The 17169-nt window shown below is 48.8% G+C and overlaps 2 long non-coding RNA genes across 2 annotated transcripts in view; one reads left to right on the top strand and one right to left on the bottom strand.

Annotated features, from left to right (window-relative positions):
* Positions 1 to 17169, bottom strand: part of LOC115289795 — an 88705-nt gene that overhangs the window by 57793 nt on the left and 13743 nt on the right. The gene's annotated exons all lie outside the window — the stretch shown is intronic.
* Positions 188 to 6272, top strand: LOC115289794. Its single transcript, XR_003907809.1, has 3 exons — positions 188 to 491; positions 1339 to 1411; positions 6066 to 6272. It is a non-coding gene; the product is annotated as an uncharacterized LOC115289794 (long non-coding RNA).

Raw genomic sequence — 17169 nt, 5'->3', positions numbered from 1 at the left:
ATCCTTCCAGGTCCCTATCTGTCGGGCCATCCTGTGGAAGAACATGCCTAGAGGGCAAGCCCCTGAGGTGACACAGAGAGGCCCAGCCATCCCAGTGTCCCAGTGGGGATGTTCCTGCCAAGATGTCAAATGTGTGAGTGCAGGCATTGTGACATAGTGAATGTTTCAGCCCCTTGAGAGAGCCCAGGCAAGACCAGCAGAGACACCACCCAGCTAAGCCCCTGGTACCTCGGAGAATTGTGAGAAATAAGACGATGGTGGTTGTTTTCAGCAACTAGGTTTGTAGATAGTTTGTTGTATGGAGCAGATAACCAAAATAGATGGCTCCTTTGGGAAAGGGGCACATAAATGAAAATCAAAAGACTGATCGGTAGCCAGGGGGTGAAGGGGACCCCTGGGGGAGGCAAGCCTTGGCAGAGGGACCAGAAAAGAGCTACCAGAGGCCGGTGTGGCACAACTGCACAGCGATGAAGATGGTGGCAGCAGTGGAGGTGAGAGTGGGAGGACCTGCAGGTGTCAGAAGGAGCCTGGACTATATTCTAACTGAAATGGACACCGCGGAAGGGTTTGAGCGGGGGCGGGGCCTGATTATGGGTGGGGCTTCCAGCGTCTCTGTGGCTATTGTGTGGGAGGATGGGTCAGAGGAAGGAAAGGCTGGTTGGAGTGGCGTGGAATAGTGCCGGTGAGAGGCTTGATGGGGGCGGTGGGTTTGAAGGTGAGGGAAGAAGATGAGCTTGATGCATATTTTAGAGGGAGAATAACCAGACCTTGGTGATGGAGTGGATATGGGGTATGAATGAGAAGGAGGTGCCAAAAATGACTCCCAGACTCCTGACATGATGGCTGGGTGGAGGCTGCTGCCATTTACTGAGATGGGGAAAGCCGTGGGAAGATAAGAGTCGGGGTGGGGAGGATGGAGAGCTCACTTTTGCACATACTACGTTGGCGATGTCAAAGAGACATCAAGTAGAGATGTGAGCCGGCAGCTGAACGTACAAGTTTACATTTTAGAAAACTGATCTGGGTTAGAGATAAACATTTGGGAGTCACCTTCTCAAAGATGACATTCTAAGCCATGAGAAGCAATAATTTTGCCCAGAGAAGGAGGAGAGAGAGAAAAGGCTTTTGGGAACACTTAACATTCAATGCCTGCAGAGAAGGAGACCCTGGCAAATAACCTGACTTAACCAGTCAGGACTTCCATTGAGAGCACAGGGAGCAAGTTCAAGATGTTTCCACACAATAGCTGTTTGGATATTTGAAGACAGGGCAGTGTCTTCCTGAGCACACTCCTCTGGATTACACCTTCCACTCCCTCTGTGTCTTTTTCCTTGTAAGGTATCATTTAGAGTCCTTTGCCGTACGGGCCCTTCTCCTCTCGAAGTTGCTGGAACTGACTATAACTGTCCAGGTGAGACTGACCAGCCCAGCTGAGACTCGCTAAGCACCTTGATAGATAGGAAATAAGCAGTGGCATGGGGACAGCCGAGGACGGATGAGCCACTTCTGGTTGTTGTTGGGCGATTTTTCATTGCTTTTCCCATCTGTGGAAAAGGGCTGCAGATTTCAGAGAAAGCCCCATAAACAACTGAATGAGCTCAGGCTCTCTGTTACTGCCTGACAGCCTCGGTGGCAGGGAACTAGATTGTTTCACAGGGCAATAAATAAATAAATAAAAATAAATAAATAAATAGTGTAAAACTTCTAACAAGATGTGAGTGCCACAGGCTGCTTGCCTGCTTTATGGGGATAGCTCAAGATGGATTGCATGGGAAAACTGGAAACCTACAAATACAGACCAGAAAAAGTTCTCCATCTTTTGCTCATTTACTCCACATCTTCACTGCTGAGAAACCAAGGCCCAAATAAATATGCAAGCTATGGGGCTCTTTCCTTCCAAGCCCTGGCTGGGATAGGAGGCCTGCATTCTCCATCAGTGCTATTCCGATTCACTGTGTGCCTTTTCAGCTTTGGTTCACTACACATCATGCCCAGAAATCTAAAGAGAAGTAAACACCCATGTGAGCGCATCTGTACCCCGACCCCTGTGCAGGTGTGTGCTCAAGCCCACATGTACACACCATGCACCATACCACACTTTGTTGGTGTGGAGTTTGAAACCTGTGTTCAGTATTATTTTGGCAAGAAACATTCTTCATTTCTTTCCTTTCCTTCCTCCCTTCCTGGCTAGCCAGTGTGGATGACATCTTTTGCAGGAACAGACTTGGGCAGAATAACAATGTGGAGGTTCACCCAAAGAGGCCATCAACATTATTGAGAACAGAGTTGTGGCACAAAAGCAGACACTCAGATCAATGGAACAGAATAGAGAACCCAGAAATGGACCCACAAACGTATGGCCAATTCATCTTTGACAAAGCAGGAAAGAATATCCAATGGAATAAAGACAGTCTTTCCAGTAAGTGGTGCTGGGAAAACTGGACAGCGACATGCACAAAAGTGAACCTAGACCACTTTCTTACACTATACACAAAAATAAACTGAAAATGCATGAAAGACTAAATGTAAGACAGGGAGCCATCAAAATCCTAGAGGAGGCAAAGCAGGCAAAAACCTCTTTGACCTTGGCCACAGCAACTTCTTACTCAACACATCTCTGGAGGAAAGGGAATCAAAAGCAAAAATGAACTATTGTGACCTCATTAAAATAAAAAGCTTCTGCACAGGAAGGAAACCATCAACAAAACTAAAAGACAACTGACAGAATGGGAGAAGATATTTGCAAATGACATATTGGATAAAGGGTTAGTATCCAAAATCTATAAAGAACTTATCAAACTCAACACCCAACAAACAAATAATCCAATGAAGAAATGGGCAAAAGACATGAATAGACACTTCTCCAAAGAAGACCCCCAGATGACTAACAGACACATGAAAAAATGCTCAACATCACTCATCATCAGGGAAATGCAAATAAAAATGCAATGAGATACCACCTCACACCTGTCAGAATGGCTAACATTAACAACACAGGCAACAACAGATGTTGGGGAGGATGCGGAGAAAGGATCTCTTTTGCACCTCTGGTGGGAATGCAAACTGGTGCAGCCACTCTGGATAATAGTATGGAGGTCCCTCAAAAACCTAAAAATAGAACTACCTTATGATCCAGCAATTGCACTACTAGGTATTTATGCAGTGGATACAGGTGTGCTGTTTCAAAGGGGGACATGCACCCCAATGTTTATAGCCGCACTATCAGCAATAGCCAAAGTATGGAAAGAGCCCAAATGTCCATCAACTGATGAATGTATAAGGAAGATGTGGTATATATATATATATATATATATATATATATATATACTCAGCAATCAAAAAGAACGACATCTTTCCATTTGTAACTACATGGATGGAACTAGAGGGTATTATACTAAGCCAAATAAGTCAGAGAAAGACAAATATCATATGACTTTACTCATATGAGGAATTTAAGATACAAAACAGATGAACATAGGGAAGGGAATTAAAAATAATATAAAAACAGGGAGGGGGAAAACATTAAAGACTCAGAGAACAAACAGAGGGTCGCTGGAGGGGTTGTGGGTGGGGGGATGGGCTAAATGGGCAAGAGGCATTAAGGGGTCACTTGGGTTGAGCACTGGGTGTTATACATGGGGGATGAATCACTGGAATCTCTCCTGAAATTGTTGCTGCACTATATGCCAACTAACTTGGATATACATTTTAAAAAATTGTTAAAGAGAGAGAGAGAAAACAGGGTTGGTTTGCCGTATAGATGCTCCAGTCTGAAGAGGGAGGGGGACTAGAGAGAGGGGAGACCCCATGTGATTACTTGGGTGTTTTTATTTCATCTTATTATTCTTTAAGTTGTATTTATTTAAGTAATCTGTATACCCAACGTGGGGCTCAAATTCACAACCCTGAGATCAAGAGATACAGGCTCCTCCAAGCCAGCCAGCCAGAGATTCCTGCCTCTGATGTCTTAAAGAAAGGCTTGGCCATTCCTCTGGCTGTAGGCAGGGAGTACGTGAGGATAATCATTCTTGATCTGTGTTTTTTCAAGTGTAATCCCCCCTCCCAGCTGCAAAAGCACCACCTGGAAACTTGTGAGATATGCAAATTATCAGGCCCCACCCCAGACCTCCTAAATCAGCCTCTGGGGGTGGAGCCCAGCCATCTGCTTAACATGCCCTGCAGGGGATTCTGATTCACAGCGAGTTGGAGAAACTCAGATCTTAGAGAATGACTTTCTTTCCAGTAATGAACTATACCTTCATGCTCTGCTAAGTATTATGGGCATATAAAATTACTCTTGGAAAATGTGGGAGAAGCTTTGTTTTTGTAACACAAATTCCAGAATATTTGGGAGGGGAGGCAAAGAGGGAGACAGTGGCACATTAGAATCCCAGAGGTAGAGCTCTGTGCTCACCAAAGTGAGGTGAGGGCTCATAAAGGTGGTGAAACCCTGATTTAGAGCAAAGGAAGTAAGTCCTCCTGAGGCAAGCCCTAGGGGCCTTGGTCCCGGAGTCCGGAGTCGGTGCCCTCAGAGGAGTAGGAGTATGCCTGGCGCTCATCCCTGACAGCCAAGGTCAGCCCCAGAGCAGGCTTTTCTTAGGTGAAGTTCTGTTATTACCCAGCAGACCTGATGGACAAGTAGTGTGCATGTGTACTCACTTGTGTGTGTGTGTGTGTGTGTGTACATGGGGTGGGAGACGTCTGTCCCCCACACCCCAGCCCCAACCAGCCACCGGCATCTATCTGGCTCTCAGCCTCGGAGCAATCTGGTCTGCAATATATCAGAGATCCCAGAATGCAAAGGGCAGTGATTTCTTGTTTCCAGAGACCTCAGCTGCTTCCTCAGTTGCAGTGCCTCCCACCCTAGAGATTCTGATTCCACCAGCTTGGAGTGAGGCTGAGAAAGCTGTGTGTTAAGCCCCTCTTGAGTTAAGTGTCTGACTTTGGCTCAGGTCATGATCTCACAGTTTGTGGGTTCAGGCCCCACGTCGGGCTCTGTGCTGACAGCTCAGAGCCTGGAGCCTGCTTTGGATTCTGTGTCTCCCTCTTTCTCTGCCCCTTCCCCACTCATGCTCTGTCTCTCTGTAAAGTAAATAAACATTAAAAAAAAAAATAAACAAGCCCCTCCCCACCAAGTAATTCTGATGCAGCTTTGTGGATTGCACCTAGGATATTAACAGACGTTTTTATTTTGGGTGATGGTGCTTGGGGGAAGGCAGAGGTGACACTGAGGAGTTGAGAAGGAAATACACTCAGATATCAAAGTGTCTGAGGGGTTTGTCATCCAGTGTGAACCAGTTATTCAGTAGCAGTGGGGCAGAAGGATGGCCAAGTAACAAGAGTCACTGCTGGACACAGAGGAATTCACTTGGGCAGTAAATGTCAGGCTGTTAGTGGATCCAAGAGTTGTCTAGTTACCAGAGGCATGCTACCCGTTCTTTCTGGAAGGGAGGCACCACAAGGCCACAGTTCTCTGGGTTGAGAAGGAAGCTTGGGACAGTCTGTAGAACAAATGAAACCTCTGAACATCCCCCCCAAGGTCAGAAAGACACGTAACAGCATCGATTTTTATAGATCGGTCATTGTAAAGGTGATTTGATGAGTTCTTTTGACCCTCCCCCAAAACCTGCAGGGCCTCCTAAGAGAACCTCCCGTGATGACTGAAATAGTCTGTATCTGCACCGTCCAATGGGGCAGCCCCCAGCCACATGTGGCCATGGAGAACTCGAGATGTGGCTAGTGCGGCTGAGGAACTGATGTTTACCTTTACTTCACTTAAGTTTGTTTTAATGTAGCTTTAATGACTCCACAGGGCTGTGACTGCCGCTTGGGATAGCCGACCCCAGCGAGCCTGCCGCTTGGGATAGCCGACCCCAGCGAGCCCACCACATGGCAATGCTGGGATGGAAGGAGCTCAGCAAGGGGCCCTGCCCGGGGGAATGGCTCCTCTTTGCCGTCCTAGGGAATTCTAGGTACTTTGTAAGCCGGAGGCAGTGGAGGCAAAGCATCCCGTCTCCTTCCAGCTCTTCTCTGCTCTGAGATAACGTCTCCGAATTATTTCACAGCAGCTGCCCCTGTTCTAGGCTGTCAGCCTTGCCTGGCTCAAGGTCAAGGGGCCCATCCTCGGCTGGAATACAAGCTCTGCTCTTTAGTCCTGGAAAGCACATGCAGGAGCAAACTGGGGGAGAGGCATTCTCATGTCTCATGACTGCTTCCTCATGCTGGTCTCCCCCTTCCCCACTTAAAGATAAAAAGGGAGATCGAACATGAAATGGAACAGCTATTCTGGACGATGACATTTTTAAAAGGCAAGTGCATAGACACTAAACATCCAGCTGTGGGAAAAAAAAATATGAACCCTCGGCTAGCCAAACAGGGCTGCCCCAAATGGTCAGGCAGAGTCTCTGGGAATAAAAATCCCTCACACAGGCAGAAAATGGCTTCAGTTACTTTAGGTGATCCGGCATGTCTCTGCCAAGATTGGCAAAAGACTTTCATCTTCGGCTGCCACCCAGGCTGACCCTGGCAAGGTGGAAGACTGTAGCACCAGGTCCCAAGCTCCAGGTCTGCCTGAGGCCAGGGCATAGAGCAGGGTGTAGGCACTGACCTGCGTGAAGGATGGGGGCCAGGCTGGGGGAGAGGGGTGAGATTGTGACCTCGGAGGTCACAGAGCACAGAGCTGAGAACAAAAAGGGCCAGTAAGTTGAGCAGTCAATACCAGGAAGATCTAGAAGGGGAGAAGCTGACTCTGGCCCCTGGCTCCCTTGAAAGTGGGTCCCAGAGGTAAGAAAGGGCTGTGGCTGTTCTCAGCTGGAGTGATCCTAGCTCCCGGGGCAGGACATGGTGCCTGGCAACAGCTAGTTTTTCAGTTGCTCCGAGAACTGCCCACATTTTCCAGGGGTGGGGGCCTGGCTAGTCTCCTTAGAATATCAGAAAAGTCCTCCTCTCTCTGGGCAGTAGACCTCCTATAAGGGCCCAGGGTCCCCTATGAGAAGGCCTTGGGGAGAAGCAGGCTGCTGAGAACACAGTGACAAGTCATTCCTCCCTCCCAGTGTCACACAGCAGCCCTACTGTCTCCAACAGACGATAGTCCCACGGGGCAGTTCCGAAGGTAAGAGGACTCTGGCTGCTGCAGCCCAGGACAGTGGCCGGGCGGCTGTAGCCCTTGAGGTCAGGAGTGGAGCTTCTGATGGTTTAAGGTAACGGGCAGCAGAAGACCTATGAACAGGTCAATTAGTCATACAGCTTTGCAAAGGTCGATGACGAGGGATGACAAAGATCTCAAGCTCAAGGCTATAGCAAGAGGCGAAGCCTGACATTTGGAATCTCCAGAGTCTGCCTCCTCCTCCCTCCTTCTAGAGAGGCTGGGTTCTGGCAGGTCAATGTCTCAGGGTGTGACTCATGTCTCCCTGCCTGGGAGGCTGGCAGCCACCCCCCGCCCTCGCAGGCCTGCTTGAGACAGGACTGCTCATTCCTTTTATTTATTCCCTGTTCCTCAACCACCTCTCCTCACCCCAGCTCATGACTAATGTGCTCCCACCACCCCAGGGCATGCCGGGAGGGCATCACCACCACTGCAATTATCTGGATCATTTAGCCCCCAAAATGTCTCTCCACACACCCTCCCACGCCCCATCAGCTTTGTTCTGCAAGTATCCATACAACTCCGGCAATTCAGATGCATGGTCTGCACTGTCAGAATGAATCCCTGGCCATTGGTTTCCACTGGTTGTGAAGGTTAGTTCCAGGCTGGCCGAGAATTCCTTCGTGTTAGCCATTTCACCATGGGGCTCTATTCAGACCCTCGGTGCTGGTCAAAGATTATTTTAAGCAAAAGACCTTTGAGATTCAACAGATGCAGATAAAAGCCTTCTTGGAGTTTCTCTTATCTGACTAAAAGCAGAAACTTCTGAGACATGAGGAATGCCATCAATTCCATCTTTGGTGTTGGTCTACTCCCAGGAGACAGATCAAGAGCAAACATGCAATCAGTCCCCTTCCCAGGGAAGTTCTGCAGCTCTAAAGACAGAGAAATCACTCACTTCTGCACAAACAAACATCATCACACATTCTTATCTCCCATTTGTTCTAAAAACCCATTTGTCTTTCCTAAAGACAAACCCATTGTCTTTCCTATTAAGTTTGGTATAGAAACCCCAAATTTTAACTACCCATTGGAGTTACTCATCACTGAGCACTCCCTCACATGTGCATCAGTTTAATTTGCAGTTATCTAGTCGCTGAACCTAAGAGGGTAAAGGAAAATTTTTCCTTCATTACATTACCATCCTCTCTAACTTCAGAAGCATGTTCATTTTAGAGCTAATGGGGTCTTGGAAGTGAACTCATCCACTGTAGACACAAGAAGCAGCAGCATCTTTGAAAACAAAGACATGTCCACCATGCCCCAAAGATGCTCACCAGTGTGCCTTGCACTAGATGTGTGTTACTTGTTAAAGATCAACCCTGTCCTCCTGATTGGGAGCTGCTGCTCCTGTCCACCCCTGCCACCTGGCCCAGGGGAAGGAATACTTTGCCCAAGGCTCAAGCTGATTAGTAGCACAGCAACGACTGGATGTGGCTGCAGACCTGTGCCACCTCTCACCTCTCCTAAACACAGAAGAGCCTGACTCCCTGGACAGGCATTCAAGTCTCCCTAAGTCTGTTCAGCACCCTCTAGGCCTGCCATCCATGTCCCCAAGCTTTTCTTTTAGCCTTACAGTTACTATAATGTTTTTTTTTAATTTTAATGCATTTTTAAAAATTCATTTTTGAGAGACAGAACATGAGCGGAGGAGGGGCAGAGAGAGAGGGAGACATGGAATCTGAAGCAGGCTCCAAGCTCTGAGCTGTCAGCACAGAGCCCGACACAGGACTTGAACCCACAGACTGTGAGATCATGACCTGAGCTAAAGTCAGACACTCAACTGACTGAGCCACCCAGGCACCCCAGTCATACGGTTACTATAGCCTGACATGCCCTCCTCACTCCTCGTGTCTCCCTCTAGGAAGTGTCTCAGTCAGGTCCCCCCACCCCCACAGCTGGTTCCCAGCCCAAGTCACAGTGAGCCCTTCCTCCCCCAAACCCGCCTGCCTGCCTGACAGCACACTGATGTGTACTCTGGGATGTCTCTTTATTTTAGAAGCTCCAGGAGGGCAGGGTGTCTTCCCAGGCTTCATAGGGGTCTTACCCACAGAGCCCCCCAAATACTGTGAGGACATAAGTTGCCAGGACACCAGCTTTCCTCCCGGGACCTGTGCTCAGAGAAAGCACACCGGACTGTCCAACATTTGCTTTTGGAATTTCCTAGCCTGGGCCCCTTTGTGGATTAAATGCTGACATTTTCCATTGCATCAGTGTTCATGACAAGACTGAACCCCTCGCCTGTTCTCCAAGCAGCCCAATAGGACTGGGTAAGTGCTGGGGGCTGGGGGATGGGCCAGTCCCTGCAGCCCAGGGTGACAAGGGCATGGAGGAAGCATTAAGAGGTAGTAAAAAAGAAAGAGAGAGAGAGAAGAAGGGAGTGAGGGAGGGAGGGAGGGAGGAAAGGAAGGAAGAAAAGAATGAAGGAAGGAAGAACGAATGAACTGACAGTGTAACTGGACAGAACAGGAGACATCCAAGGTGTGATTTAAAAATATTCAAGAATCCAATTAGGAGCCCAGCTCCTTCCTTCTGCCAGGTTCACCTGCAAGGACACACTTGGCTGGCGACCGGGGTCTGCCAAGTGTGGACACCGGGGAGGGTGGATATTGGCCTGCAGGCCCCTGCTGTCTCCTACACGCTCAAAAGGGCACCGCCAGCCCAGTGCGGCTGCCCATCTGGAAGGCAGGCCTCACCATCTGCCCATCCCTGAGGGCGCAGGCCTCTTCCTGCTGGTGGCAAAAGGGGGTTCAGCCCAGAAACCAGCCCTGCCAAGGTCTCCGTCCCCAGAAGTGCCCCTCCAGGAGAGTGGGTGAGGAGGCGCCTGGGATCTGTAGATGCTGCTGGCACTCAGGGGTGTGAGGCAGGCAGCTCCCTGCAGGGACCTATAATCCAAAGCAAAGCAGCCGTGACCAGTTCGGAGCGGTCCCAGGTAAATACGGATGGAGACTAGCTGCACATTCACTGCTGCCACAATTTCCCTCTGCTTAAAAACCTGCCCTTTGCTTCCAATATCAGGCTTCCTTCCTTCCCCCCTGCTTGATCTCCCTGGCATTTTCCTGCCTCCCTCCCCACCCCCTCACCCCCATTCCCTCCCCTCTTGCACTGAATTTCCTCCAGTCCCCTACACAATCATTGCTGAGGCTTAGCTCCTTTGCTCTTACTGTTCCCTCGACCAGCAGCTCCCATTCTCGGCTGCCTGGAAAACTCCTATACATGCCTCAAGACCCAGCTTAAATGTTACTTCCTTGGTGAAGCCCTTCCTGACACCACTGTACATTCAGTATTGCTGCTATTATGGTATATACTGCATTGTTTGGTTACTCCTTACTTACATGCATGTCTTGTTCCCTCTCACCTCTAAATAAGGAGGTCCTTGAAGACAGTGACTGGTTCTGTGACTCCATTATGCAACACAGTGTCTAATATGTCCAACTTGTCCATCAATATTTGTGGAATGAATGAGTCTAAATTCTGCTTTCCTTCTGCTATCCCCAACTTCATAACCATCAATGGAGCCCTCTGACCCGGAGACTAAATCTTTAGCAATTCATTCTTGTACACACACTTTCTATACACAGCATGGAGTGATGATTCCCACATTTGGCACTGTGGAGAATTAAAAAAAATACAAAAGAAAGTATCTCCACCCAAAGTTCCGAAGAGTAAGACCAGAGTCCAGACGAAACTCTGAGGAAGACAGTGGGTGCCGCTGGGACCTTCCAGATGAAGTGAGTGTTGTGCCCAGTAGGGAGGGATCCAAGACAGTCTCCTGAAACACCAGGTCACACTTGAGTCAGCCCCAAAGAATAGATTTCAACAGTTAGACATGAGACCGAGAGGCATGAGTGCATGGGGAAAAGGCATTCCTGCTCGCAGAGGTAAAAGTGTTCAGGATGTGAGGTGCCTGGGTGACTCAGTCAGTTAAGTGTCAGACTTTGCCTTAGGTAATGATCTCACAGTTCGTGAGTTCAAGCCCCCTATTGGGCTCTGCACTGACAGTGCGGAGCCTGCTTGGAATTCTCTCTTTCTCTTCTTCTCTCTCTGATCCTTCCCTGCTCATGATCCCTCTCTCTAAATAAATAAATAAATAAACAAACCTTTTTTAAAAAGTGTTCAGGATGTGTTTGAAGGCTGTTTGGTTGAAGTAAAGCCCATGTGAGGGGAACAGCAGAAAGTGGAGGTGGACAGGGTTTGTCCAAAGATCTGCCCAGGACCAGGATGTTGCTCTCATCAGCAGCATGGGCTCCAGAAAGACTCATTCTGAGCTGGGTGGCCACAGACCTCTGAGGAGGTATGTTGGGGACAGGTCTTACCAACACCCCAGCAGTGGATGAGATAAGGGAGTAATATGGGCTCATGGTGAGAACAGAGAATGTTTCAGAGTTTCCTCACCTCTCTGACACTGTTTCAGAGTTTCCTCACCTCTCTGACATTTCCTAAATCCCATACCTTGGCTTGGTCTAAGGGGAGCATCTCAGTCCACCGGCCTCCAGCAGGATAACCCACAAAACCTCTCCCTCCCCCTCTCCCTTCTGTAGATGGGACCTGTGGACCTCTCAACCACAGGACAGGCAAATGTTTCTTAGGCACCACCTACCTGAAAGATACCAGGTGAAGCACAACAGGGGATACCCAAGGACAGAGGACACGGACCTCTAGTTTAACTGCACACAGTATAAAACACCCACAGAGCCAGGCCAGGGAGTGACATCAGGTGAATACAGGAAGCAATTGGCCTCCACTTCTTTAGAGTAGCCACACAAACTATTGTCCAAACTGGGCAAGGAAAGGAGAAACTATTAGTTAATATGCTAGAATATAGGCACGAACAGGGGCTGCCCAGGTCAGCCAACACGGTGGTCAACCATCCACATCACTCATAGGTTTCCAAAATTTCCATGTCCAGACCTGTCCTCAACCCTGAGCTCCAGAGCCCTAGTCAGTCGCCTGCTGGGTGTTTCCATTTGGACATCCTGCAGGCTACTCAACCGCAATGCATCAAAACTGATGTCAGGGTCTCCCTCCTCCCTCAGCCCCTGCCACTGGCTTTTCCTCCTGTGTGCCCCATCTTGGGAAACAGCACTGGTGCCCACCCACATGCTCCAAGACAGACCCTGGGAGTCACTGTGGATCCCTCTTTCTTATGGTACCGAGGTGGTCACTTCCAGAGCCATTGACTCTACCTCTTTCTGTCCCTTCACCTGCTCAAGCCTCCTTGCCCTTGAAGGACTGGCCTTCCTGCCATTTTCTTACTGAAAACAGTGTCAGATGCTGGAGGTTAGAAATATATACAACAGGGGCGCCTGGGTGACTCAGTTGGTTAAGCGGCAGACTTCGGCTCAGGTCGTGATCTCGCTGTTTGTGAGTTGGAGCCCCACATTGGGCTCTGTGCTGACAGCTCAGAGCCTGGAGCCTCCTTTGGATTCTGTGTCTCCCTCGCTTTCTGAACCTCCCCAGCTCACAGTCTGTCTCTCTCTCTCTCAAAAAGAAATAAACATTATTAGGGGCGCCAGTCAGTTAAGTGTCCAACTTCAGCTCAGGTCATGATTTAGTTTGTGAGTTCGAGCCCCGTGTTGGGCTCTGTGCTGATAGCTCGGTGCCTGCTTTGGATCTTGTGTCTCCCTCTCTCTCTGCCCTCCCCCACTCATGCTCTGTCTCTCTCTGTCTCAAAAATAAATTTTTTAAAGAAATAAACATTTTAAAAATAATTTAAAAAAAGATATAGATAGAACACGTACAAAGATAAATAAAGCAAATGTGGCAAAAATGCGACAAGTCCATCCACTTTGGGTGTTGATTGTACCATTCCTGCAACTTTCCTCTTGGTCTTAAGTTTTCAAAATAGAACACTAGGCATAAAAAAAAAAAAAAAAAAAGAACAGAATATGGGCCTGAATAGAAATTCATTCAAACGTAAGTTTATGGTGACCTGATTTGAGAGAAACCAGTATGCACTGAAAGTCAGGGCCAGGGTTTGCTATTACAGTTCCACATTTATCAGTAAATTTATTGATTTGAATTTAAACAAATATGTATCTAATTTGTGTGAAACATTAGAAAGGAGAAAAAAACCTCAGGTAAGTGGATAAAAGAAAACGAAGTCACCCCAGATCTCACCACCCAGAGATAACAATTATAATTATTTCAGAATATGTCTTCCTGGTAATTTTACATGTAGATATATTTTAAAATGCAAAATGGGCTTTGCTACACGTAGCTCTTTTACTCCACAATATGTTATAAACACCTTTCCACATTGATGAACATGTTGGAATTTTAATAGCTGTGCTGCTTTCCATGGACGAGGTGCCCCATAATTTATGTGACCCCATGATCCTTCCCTTCACGTGCAAACACAAGCCTTAACTCCCTGATCCGGGCTCCTTGCGGGACTCTACCCTGAAGAGGGGAATGAAAGTCAATGCAGACCTTTTGTTCAGGAAGATGACACGTTGCTATTTGGACTTCGGTGGAAAAAATGAATACTGACAGGTTAGAATTAACTGGAAAAGGCACCTCATCTCAAACGCCCCAAGCATTTCAATAGGTAGGGTTCAATCTGCTTGGCAGCTCTGCCTGGGGAGGCCAGCAGAGCTTCAGGCCACGCCTGGGCCGCCAGCAAGATTGAGAGGAGCTAAAAATAGATCCAGAACTAAGCATCGAGACTTTTCTGAATTCATAGGCATAAAGGCTGCCCCAGAAGGACTCGCCGCTCCAACATTTTCCATCCATGGCACGTCACGGTACCTAAAATTCCTAAGAGTTGTGCTTTTCTAAAAGGCTCCTGTCAGAAAGTAGGCAGCTGTCCTAGGAGGACCCCGTCGGGAGAGAGCCTACAGAATCGGGACTTTGGAGTCAATAGACTGGGGCTTGCTTGTGTTCTGGCTCGGCCCTTCACTAGCTGTGTGACCTTGAGTCAAGTCCTTAACCTCTCTGAGCAGCTATGTCCTCATCTGTCATAAGGAGGTAAAGGCTACATCATAGAGCCATTCTCATGGTAAAACGGACTGGTGTCAGGAAAAGCATTTCAGAGGTAAACAAAATGAGGCTTATTATTATCAAGACTTGAATTTGTTTCTCAGACTGTTCAGGTGTGGTTTCAGAAGAACTGAGTATTTTCTGGGTTGGTGGAAAGCCTGGGAGAAGTACAGCAGAGCATGATACAGAGCAAAAGTCTGCACATCCAGGACCAGGTGGGGTACTTAGGGCACAATATGGGACACCTCCGTCACTGCCGTGCCCTCTGCATTCACACACTTAACATTCAGAGAGTCAAGTATTCTTCAGTTGACTCTGAAGTTTTGTGACCTGTAATAATTTCTGTTTTGCTGAGACATTCATTTGAATCCCATTAACTCAGTGAGAAAACATGTTTTGTAGATTTCCCAGGAGTGGTCCTAAGGAGGATTTGCAGCAGACATATTGAAAACCTGGACTAGAATCCAGGTCTCCTGACTGCCAACCTGTGACACCAGGCCTAATCTCTGCCTTAGATCCCAGTGGGGCTCATCGCTCAAGGCCCCCTAGCCCTGACTGTGACCAGACCCCACCTCCGCCTTCTGGGAGTGGAGCGGTGAGTGGGACAAACTGGAGGGTAACTGAGTCTCGGGGCCGTCCTGGCACCGTTGACAGTCCGCTCCACCCAGGAGCAACACGCTCCTCTTCCATCAGAGAGAACACCGTTGAGCTGCCTCCCCCTGGGTGGCAAGGGGACTGGTGAAAGGCCACCACGTAACATGACCAAATGGAAGGTTTTTGTAAGTAATTTGCAGGTAATAATAAAATATTGAAGCTTGGGAATTATTTTTTTATTGAGTCTGCTGAGGGTTGTCTCTTCAGGTCACTTTATCTCACTTACCTCCGGCTAAGATTTTGTGGACTGGCAGGGCGTGGACAGTGTTAACATGACTTAGATGGGTACTCTGGAGTGAAGTGTTTCTCCTCTCTCTTAGTTTCCTGCGGCTGCCATGACAAAGTACACAGACTGAGTGGCTGAAAACACGAAAAGTGTGTTGTCTCACGGTTCTCAAAGCCAGAGGTCTGAATGAAATCAGGATGTTGACACAGTCATGCTCTTCCTGAAACTTATGGGGGAGAATCCTTCCTTGTGTCTTCCAGCTTCTAGTGTCTGCCAGTGATCCTTGGGGTTCCTTGGCTTGTAGATGCAATCCAACCTCTGCTTGCATTGTCACATGCTGTCTTCTCAGTGACTCTGTCCTCTTCTTGTAAAGACATCAGTCATATTGGACAAGGGGCCCAGCCTACTCCAGTATTACCTCATTTTAACTAACTACTTCTGCAATGATCCCATTCCCAGATAAGATCAGATCATGTTCTGAGGTACTGGGGGCTAAGACTTCAACATATCAGTTTCTGGGGACACAGTGGGACCCATAATAGCTTCTAAACCCATTTTGAGATGAGCATTCTCTCTTCAGTGCCTGAGCTCAGATCAGAGCAACATCAAACACCGTCTCCAGGGGAAGAGCTCCCAAGAGAGCCGTGTCTGAGGAGGCACCAGAGGAGGAGGGTGGAAGAGAGACCCAGAGAGACGGCTGTACACAGGCATGGTGCCCTCCCTCTCAGCCCATAATCATGACTCAAGTCTTTATCGGGCTATGCACTGACACTCTGTGTGCTGGGGCCCCGAAGCGCTGGGCCCTGCCTCCTGGGCACTTACAGTCTCTACAGAAGAGGGGGTGAAGAATCAGAAAACAGAAAGAAGCCCCTTCTCCCCACCACCCCCTCATTCTTCTGGCTCAGGCCCAGGTTATGTGGCCGGCAGGATTGCTCAAAGGGGATTGAACCCCAGCTGGCTGCCTCATCCTGGGACCTCCAGCCACTGCCACTGGCTCTGCCAGGGATGAGGCAGGCAGGGACTTCCTGATCCAATTGCTCAGGTACATTTTAAAGGAAAAAGTGATGACCAAGCCCTTTGCACATTTCTTAATCCATTTTAAAGTCCTTAACAAAACAAACCTCAGGGCCTGAATAAATTGGCTCCCAGATCCTGGCCAAGGAACCAGCTGGTTGGAATGTGGGGCAGGGAGAGAGGACGGGTCAGTGACTGGGGTGCCCGAATAGCCTGTCCCCTCACCCAGTGCCAGGCAGTTTCTTAACAAGGTACCTCTGCTGGCAGGCTTGGAACCTGGAGCCCCCAGGGCCCCTGAGCAAGCAGGGAGTCAGGGAGAGGTCTCCCTCCACCCTTGGTCTCCCTTCCCCAAAGCAGCACTGGGAGAAAGGCTGTGAGCAAATCCTCTCTGGTACCTCCTGAGGTAGAGCCAGAAGAGCATCTGAGTCTGGTCCCATTCCCTTGTCTGCTCAGGAAGAGGCCAGGCTTGACCTCACCCCTTCCCCCCAACAGCCCTTCCCTGAGAGGAGGGATACCTCTGAGGCCAGATCGTGGCCACCGGCAGGGCCCGCTGGGAGCAGAACTGAAGGGGCCCTTGGCCAAGCCCTCCCACTCACAAGCAGTTCTGCAGCGATGGACTGAGGGGTCTGGTAGGAAACAGACAGCTCCCTCCTGGCAGAGATGACCTGATGTGGTTTTTCCCCTGTTGTCTCCCCAGTTCAGTGATGCTTTCTCCAACAGCCTGAGAAGGGAATTTTCTTTCTCTGTGGTGGGTATCTTCCCATGTAACTGACCCACCAGTGGTCTGTCTGGCTTTTTTCTTTTTTGTTTTTTTAAGTTTTTTTTTTTTTTTTTTAAGTAATCTCCACACCCAATGTGGGACTCTTGAACTCAAAACCCTGAGACCAAGAGTCACATGCTCTACCGACTAAGCCAGCCAAAGTGCCCCAGGCCTGTCTGGCTTTGTGTCTTTCTCCTTGGCCCCTGGTCTGCCCGAGAGACACCCAAGGGGAGGCCCCTGAGCTTGAGTCTGCAGCTCAGAGGGCAGGCACGTCTGTGGATGGGAGCACTAGAGTTTGGGGATAAGATTTACAGACCAAGAGGAGGGTTCAGCCTGACAGAAAGGGGCGGTTCCTCGGTTGGGACAGGAGTGAGGGACAGGTGGGCCCTG

Source organism: Suricata suricatta, chromosome 4, assembly GCF_006229205.1.
Source record: "Suricata suricatta isolate VVHF042 chromosome 4, meerkat_22Aug2017_6uvM2_HiC, whole genome shotgun sequence".
NCBI classification, from domain to species: Eukaryota; Metazoa; Chordata; class Mammalia; order Carnivora; family Herpestidae; genus Suricata; species Suricata suricatta.
Note: the sequence above shows the minus strand (reverse complement) of the source record. Positions and strands in the feature narration are given on the sequence as shown.